The sequence below is a fragment of the Aegilops tauschii genome, chromosome 2 (genome assembly GCF_002575655.3).
Source record: "Aegilops tauschii subsp. strangulata cultivar AL8/78 chromosome 2, Aet v6.0, whole genome shotgun sequence".
Taxonomy (NCBI): Eukaryota; Viridiplantae; Streptophyta; class Magnoliopsida; order Poales; family Poaceae; genus Aegilops; species Aegilops tauschii.
Window position 1 is genome coordinate 477,081,378 of NC_053036.3, and position 8,663 is coordinate 477,090,040.

The 8,663-nt window shown below is 40.2% G+C and overlaps 1 long non-coding RNA gene across 3 annotated transcripts; it reads right to left on the reverse strand.

Moving 5' to 3' along the window:
- Positions 1-5,536: 5,536 nt before the first annotated feature.
- Positions 5,537-8,417, reverse strand: LOC109732116 (uncharacterized). Of its 3 annotated transcripts, XR_012203108.1 has the most exons (7): positions 8,147-8,417; positions 7,951-8,049; positions 6,952-7,144; positions 6,699-6,817; positions 6,415-6,616; positions 6,030-6,196; positions 5,537-5,884 (listed from the first exon to the last, which is right to left on the reverse strand). It is a non-coding gene; the product is annotated as an uncharacterized lncRNA (long non-coding RNA). The 3 variants fall into 3 exon arrangements; XR_012203109.1 differs by lacking the exon at positions 5,537-5,884 and having other exon boundaries at positions 5,935-6,196; positions 6,952-7,137; XR_012203107.1 differs by lacking the exon at positions 5,537-5,884 and having other exon boundaries at positions 5,935-6,196.
- Positions 8,418-8,663: the final 246 nt, after the last annotated feature.

Genomic DNA, 8,663 nt, shown 5'->3' on the forward strand with positions numbered 1-8,663 from the left:
TAATACATACTGATGTATGCGGTCCTATGAGTGTTGAGGCTTGCGGCAGGTATCGTTATTTTCTGACCTTCACAGATGATTTGAGCAGATATGGGTATATCTACTTGATGAAACATAAGTCTGAAACATTTGAAAAGTTCAAAGAATTTCAGAGTGAAGTGGAAAATCATCATAACAAGAAAATAAAGTTTCTACGAACTAATCATGGAGACGAATATTTGAGTTAAGAGTTTGGTCTTCATTTGAAACAATGTGGAATAGTTTCGCAACTCACGCCACCTTGAACACCACAGCGTAATGGTGTGTCCGAACGTCGTAAACGCACTTTATTAGATATGGTGCGATCTATGATGTCTCTTACCGATTTACCACTATCGTTTTTGGGGTCATGCATTAGAGACAGCTGCATTCACGTTAAATAGGGCACCATCTAAATCCGTTGAGACGACACCGTTTGGCAAAGAAACTTAAGCTGTCGTTTCTTAAAGTTTGGGGCTGTGATGCTTATGCGAAAAAGTTTCAACCTGATAAGCTCGAACCCAAATCGTAGAAATGTGTCTTCATAGGATAGCCAAAGGAGACTGTTGGGTACACCTTCTATCACAGATCCGAAGGCAAGATATTCGTTGCTAAGAATGGATTGTTTCTAGAGAAGGAATTTCTCTCGAAAGAAGTGAGTGGGAGGAAAGTAGAACTTGATGAGGTAATTACACCTTCTCTCGAGTTGGAAAGTAGTTTATCACAAAACTCAGTTCCAGTGATGCCTACACCAATTAGTGAGGAAGTTAATGATGATGATCATGAAACTTCAGATCAAGTTACTACTGAACCTCGTAGGTCAAACAGAATATATTCCGCACCAGAGTGGTATGGTAATCCTATTCTGCGAATCGTGTTACTAGACCATGATGAACCTACGAACTATGAGGTAGCGATGATGGGCCCAGATTCCGCAAAATGGCTTGAGGCCATGAAATCTGAGATGGGATCCATGTATGAGAACAAAGTATGGACTTTGATTGACTTGCCCGATGATCGGTGAGAATAAATGGATCTTCAAGAGGAAGACGAATGATGATAGTAGTGTTACTATCTACAAAGCTCGAATTGTCGCAAAAGGTTTTCGACAAGTACACATGTTACTACGATGAGATTTTCTCACTCGTATCGATGCTTAGAGTCTGTCCGAATCATGTTAGCAATTGCCACATTTTATGAAATCTAGCAAATGAATAACAAAACTACCTTCCTCAATGGATTTATTAAAGAAGAGTTGTATATGATGCAACCAGAAGGTTTTGTCAATCCTAAAGGTGCTAACAAAATATGCAAGCTCCAGCGATCCATCTATGGACTGGTGCAAGCATCCGGAGTTGGAATATACGCTTTGATAAGTTGATCAAAGCATATAGTTTTATGCAGACTTACGGTGAAGCCTGTATTTACAAGAAAGTGAGTGGGAGCACTACAACCTTTCTGATAAGTATATGTGAATGACATGTTGTTGATCAGAAATAATGTAGAATTTTCTGGAAAGCATAAAGGAGTGTTTCAAAGGAGTTTTTCAAAGAAAGACCTCGGTGAAGCTGCTTACATATTGAGCATCAATATCTATAGAGATAGATCAAGACGCTTGATAATTTTTTTCAATGAGTACATATCTTGACAAGATTTTGAAGTACTTTAAAATTGAACAGTCAAAGAAAGAGTTCTTCCCTGTGTTGCAAGGTGTGAAGTTGAGTAAGACTCAAAGCCTGGCCACAGCAGAAGATAGGGAGAGAATGAAAGTCATTCCCTATGCCTCAGCCATAGGTTCTATAAAGTATGCCATGCTGTATACTAGACCTATTGTATACCCTGCCCTGAGTTTGGCAAGGGAGTACAATTTTGATCTAGGAGTAGATCACTGGACAACGGTCAAAATTATCCTTAGAGGACTAAGGAAATATTTCTCGGTTATGGAGGTGATAAAAGAGTTCGTCATAAAAAGTTACGTCGATGCAAGCTTTTACACCAATCCAGATGACTCTAAGTCACAATCTGGATACATATTGAAAGTGGGAGCAATTAGCTAGAGTAGCTCCATGCAGAGCATTGTAGACAAAGAAAATTTGCAAAATACATACGGCTCTGAATGTGACAGACCTATTGACTATACTTCTCTCACAAGCAAAACATGATCACACCTAAGTACTCTTGGGGTGTTAATCACATAGCGACGTGAACTAGATTATTGACTCTAGTAAACCCTTTGGGTATTGGTCACATGGCAATGTGAACTATGGGTGTAATCACATGGTGATGTGAACTATTAGTGTTAATCACATGGTGATGTGATCTAGATTATTGACTCTAGTGCAAGTGTGAGACTGGTGGAAATATGCCCTAGAGGCAATAATAATGTTGTTATTTATTTCCTTATTTCATGATAAATGTTTATTATTCATGCTAGAATTGTATTAACTGGAAACTTAATACATGTGTGAATACATAGACAAACATAGTGTCAGACTACTCCAGGATGCTGCTAATGCGACACTACGATGAAAGACCCTTCGAGAAACTGTGTGCGATGCAATAATCGCAAACGGTGTTGTATGAAAACCGTCAGAAATGTATAAAATGTTTGCGATGACGGATGCATCAAACACGGAGGTTTTAGTTGCGTGTGCGATGAAGGGCATACGGTTCAGTTCAATTAACTGTTTGCAATGAGGAGGAACAAAAGAAACGGGCAGCCAGATGAAGGCTTGTGCAATACACAACATACGGTTCACTCGGATGAACTGTTTGTGATTAGGCAACACAAAAGAAACGGTCAGCCAGATCAAGGTGTCTGCGATATACGGCATGCGGTTCACTCGGATGAACTGTTTGCGTTGAGACATGACAACAGAAATGGTTCAACTTAACAAGATGTGTGTGATACGCGGCAAACACAGGTCTATAATTAGAAATGTGTGTGAAGACCGATAATAACACAGACGGTTGCTGCGAATAAGATGTGTGTGTTGTGCGATGGGATTGCATACAGAACGACAACATATATATATATATATATACACACACACACACATATACATATATATATACATAAACACTATTCTAATCAGGGGATCAGAATAATATTCTGATCACAACCTGAACTGCCTGAGTAACGCGCCTGAACTTCCCTTTGTACGAACCCGACCTTCGGGTTATCTTCGCAACCGTGGCTTCTCCCGCGAATTATTCTTGTTAGTCGTGTACTATACGATGTTAGTGTAATCTAGAAACGTTTTTTAGCAACTAAATACCGGTTTTAAATAGGAATCTCGCTCGTTGGTGGATTTTGCTCTCGGGTCGTGATGAAATTGCGTTTTTTGCAATTTTACTGCCTGAGTTGTTCGACCTGAACTTCTCCCAGTACACACCGGTATCATGACCCAAGTTAAATTTTTGGCAAAATGTAAACGGTTTAAGAGCAGTTTTGAAAACCGTTTTTTCTTCATACAAAAAACGTGAATCGTATTTTCGATCGCATTTCTAAAAAATTATCGGAATGAGGCAAATAATATGGCGTTGGAAAGCTGCTGCAAAACCGCTCCTTCCACATGTTGAAAGTTTTCTCTAATTCCCTACGGTTAAATAGTAATTTGGCAAATTGTAAAATTTCGCAAATCGAACAGTCGAGTTCGTATTTCGATGTCATTTCTAAACAGCTAATCCAATTGAGGCAAATGATATGGCGTTGGAAAGCTTATGAAAATGCGCTACTTTTTCATGTAGAAAGTTTTTTCTAATTTTGAACGATTTAAGAGTAATTTAGAAAACGGTACAAGTTCCAGCGAGTTCGTATTTTCGATCTATTTTTTTAACCGTACATCCGAATGCAGCAAATGATACGGCGTTGAAAAGCTTGAGGAAATGCGAAAAAAATTGGTATATATTGTTTCTCCCAATTCCTTACTGTTTTAAGTCAATTTTAAAAATGGCTAAAAACGTATTTTGCCGTAATTTCCACAAACTTTATCGGAATGGGGCAAATAATATCCCGTTGAAAAGCTAAAGAAAATGCTAAAATTTTCATGTTGATGGTTTTCTGTGATTCCTAGCCGTTTTCAAGTAATTTTGAAAATAGCGAGATCATTCGTTCTGCCTTTATCGCGAAACAGATTCTTCAAAAATGCACCACGTGAAGAACTTGAACTTCTCAGCATGTCTACTTGAACTTCACTCTGTTTTTCACGTGCTTTTTTGCTCGTAGATCTCCATCCACTGATCGGAATTGAGCAAGTAATATACCGGTGGAAAGCTGCTGTAAAGACGCAACTTTCCCATGTTGATCATTTTTTCATACTCGCGACGGTTTTAAAAGTTTTTCATCTGAAATTCATTCAGTGTAGTAGTTGAACTTCCTACTGTTTTCACGTTGAACTTCTCACTGTTTTCACTCTGACGTATCTTTAATAACGAGGAAAATCTGAGTTTTCTATAATCATCGAACTTCTCCATCCTTTTAATATGACCTTCTTGGTTTTATTTCTTAATCATTTTTTATGAATAATAATATTTTAAGACACCAAAACAACATTTTTTTGTGTGTTTTTGCATTGGTTTGCACATCAAACCGCGTCATCTTTAGAAATTGAACTTCTCATTTTCTTTTTATTTTCTTTCAACATTGTTTAGCACGTCGAACCACGTCATCTTTCGAAATTAAACTTCTCCTTTATTTTTGTTTTCTTTCAACATTGGGTTGCACGTCGAACCGCTTCATCTTTAGAAATTGAACTTCTCATTTTTTTTTTCTTTCAACATTGGTTTACACGTTGAACCGCGTCATCTTTAGAAATTGAACTTCTCCCTTTTTTTTTCTTGCATGTTTTACCTTGCATGTTTAAATTTATTTTGAACTTGCTGAGATAACACACTTGACCTTCTCGAACACAACAATTTGACCTTCGCAAAACATAAATTAAAGCCAAACTTTTGACCTACAAAGCATGTATAATTTTCTCCACCTTTTCTAGAATAAGCGCTGAATCGCCCCGTTAGTTTGACTTGAACTTCTCCTGCACATGAATAAGCTGTTGAAAACACGCAACTTTCCTGCTCCGTTATTTAAATTTGAACTTCTAGTTTTTTAAGAAACGGGATTTTTTAAAACTTTTTTACTTGTTCCTTTTATTCTAATTTGAACTTCTAGTTTTTTATAACGTTTTTTTTTCATAAATTCTTTTGAAATGTTCCTCTTTTTAATTTGGATTTCTCCGTTTTTTTACAAACGATACAAGTCCATTTTTATAATGGTTTTTGAAGTACTTTTTTATTTGAACTTCTTGCTCAAATTTTTTTGAACTTATTGCGCTGACCGGTCTCCATTTTCCTCCTAATGTTCATGTGCACAGCATGCGTGCGCACATAGAAGAATTATAGGCAGCCACACACTGATGTTGCTGCTTTTTTCCTTCATTTAATATACACATTGAACCATATAGGTTGTCAGGATGAACTTCTGTCTTTCTGCTCCAGAGAAGAGCGGTGCATCGGTGAATAATGCAAACTACTGGGCGTCATGAGGCCCCAAAATATGGATACAAAATTTTGACAACAAGTGAATTGCTCGACATAATAGGAAGGTCTGCTCTTTTTAAATGAAACTGATGAGATTTTTCATTTTGCAATCAAGTGGTGTCACTGATAAGGACACCGCTGCCTACAGATCCTCTCGGACGGCGGAAATTGAAGAAGAGACATCAGCTGTAGAAGTTTACCTATCTGATTCATTACTTCAAGACAACAAGTTGATGTCCATCAGCACAAGAGCAGTATGTTGGCGATACAGCAGCGAACGACTTGGGCCTGCATCATTGGACGACCAATGGTGGCAAAGATGAACGGCCTGGGATTTGTACATCTCGTAGAAAGGTGTAGAAAAGGTTAGAAAACACACAAAAACCAGTTTAATACATGTTTTTTTGGCTGCACAAACTTCGTGCATTAAAAAAAATTAACTCGGTTCGAGTAAAATATGCTACTATACATACATACACATGTCCATTACACTTTGGTAAAATGATTAGATGCTACCACCAATGGACAATTTGAAACCCTATGTTTCCTCTTCACCACACATCCTCTCCCATCTTCTCGAGTGCTACGGTGTCCGCTCAACTTGGCACCGTAGATGAACAAAGTATAAAATTTGTCTCTGCTGCAGTTAGATGAACAAACGATTAGAGTTGGTTCCAAATGACCATGTTCTGATTGGTATGGTTCACTCTGGTTTGGTTCTGACCCTTGGTACTTTTCTCTGCTATTGCAATCACAAGAACATGAGCGCAGAGACAAACTTGTATTATTATGGTTCCAAAACAAGGGGGAACCCATCCAGCATTACTACAAGGCAATAGTAGAACAAGGATTACTTACCAACAATCGCGACAACGCAGCAGAGAAGCTGAAGAACCGCCGCTAGCTCCGAACCGAGGAGGAGTCAAGGAGATCACCACATAGGATTAGATAGAGGAGTGCAAGTGAAGCAACCTTTCTCTTAAAAAAATCAACAATCCAAACTTCAGAAAATCAACAAACTGAACTTCGGAAAGAAAAACAAATTGAACTTCACAGGGCCCTGCAAAATATACACGGTTATAGTCCACTTTATAAACTTCAGAAAATCAATAAACTGAACTTGTAGAGGGCCAGATGCTGACCTTTCTATTCGCAGCGCCGTTGCTGACCCGTAATTGAAGATCGAGGATGATGACCAGCACCTGGACGGGTTCTGGCAGCTGGTGTAGGCTATCTATGGAGGAGGGGCGAGCTAATCTCTCTTAGAAAAACAAGGACAAAACATCAGCTAATCTCTCTCACACACGCAAGCTGAACTACAGCAGCACCACCGAGAGCAAAATAGGTAGGTGAGAACTCATTTATATGCACACATGAGTATATTCTTTGATGTACCTGAACCTTTGCAACAGTTTTACATGAACTTCTTGTGTTATGAGGGAGATAGCACTGAGCATGAGAAGGTGTCTTCGTGCTCGTCGCTGTTTCTGATGGCAGTGAGCGTCTTAGGGCTGCGTAATTGAACGACCGGAGGTGGCAGCGACGAACGACCTGAGCGTGATGGGCCCCACTGGGAGGAGGCTGTGTGCTGTCCAGGATAGAGTCAACCTTCTTCAACAAACCAATTTGAACTTGAAATAAACCAATTCATCAAAACACTTTTTGTGAACATATCAAACACTCCTGAGAGCACAATTTTTCACTACATTTTTTTCACAAACATTTTGCTGCAACAAATGGCATCTTTTTTGTAAACAACAAGTACCAAAACATCATAACACAAATTGCTAAATGGAACAAATTCCGGAGGAATTTGCGGCATTGTTGAACTGCATATCATGAAAAAGAAAATGTGCACCCATGTACACACACACACACACACACACACACGAAGCATCAACCTCCAAATATTCTAACTTTTACAATTGATATTTCTGAACTTTTTGGGCATGGTCCCAGGTTTTCAAATGGAATACAGGCACGTCCATGCATGAACAGCCAGCATCGGCCATGGCAATGTCTCTTCTCCGGCAAACTGAAATTCACTCATGTGTACAGTACAGAATACATGATTTGAGCCCTCAAAGACCACAAGAGGATCTTAAAATAAATTTTTCAACCCTGATACACACTCATCTCATGGGAAAGCCTTTCCAATATTAGATTAGTAGCATCACGTACAGAGAAAACTTGGCCATAAAGTCAATCAGTACACAAGAAGATTGCTATCTGTTTCAACAAATTGAGAGAGAGAGCATAGGCGTGGGTTCTTGGTGGAATCCATGAATAATTGTTTAAGCGAGTAATGCAAGGGACAACCGTTGTACTGAGAAGATCTGGACAAGAGACAGCTTGTAAGGGCAGTGGCCGTGATTAGCATCGGCCGAACAATACCTGAACTGCAGGTGGGCGTGTTGGTGAGCGGCCGAGGCGGTTGGAGGCCGATTATTCTCATAGCTCGGGCAGCCATCAGCAAGGAATGTCGATGGATCTCTGCAAGAGAAGATGCTCAGTTGTAGTAATAACTAGCGGCCGAAGAGATAGCACCATGGACGGCCAATGGAGACGTGGCAAAAGGAAGCTACTTAGCTGGAGGTGTGGCGCGACGATTCAGGGGCTCAGGGGCTCAACCGGCCAGATGCGGGCGGCGGGTCGCGCCAGCAGGAGCAACGGCCGGGCGGGCCGCGATGACGGCGCGTGAGGTCGCCAGCTGCAGGTCTCGATTGGGGTGTGTGCGCGCAAGATGTAGGGGAGATTGGGGATCATGGGGCTCGCGAGGTCACCGGCGGCGGCGCGCGCCAGGTGTTCGGTAGCGGCAGGAGGAGGAGGTGGGGGAGTGGGAGGTTAGGGATAAGGGTGAGCCGCTCGGTGGATTTGTTTTCTCATCGCGCGAAGATTTTTTTTCTCGGGAACACCTCGTCGCGTCCTTATAGGGCTAATTGTGATCCAAATAACTATTCTTCTAATATAGACACATTTATAAGGACATGCTTGCATAACCGAATTAAACATTCACTTACATAGGTGGCTACTACAACTATGGCATTTGCACACATCAAAGTAAACTATTACATGCATAATTACATAGGTGGCTACTACACACATGA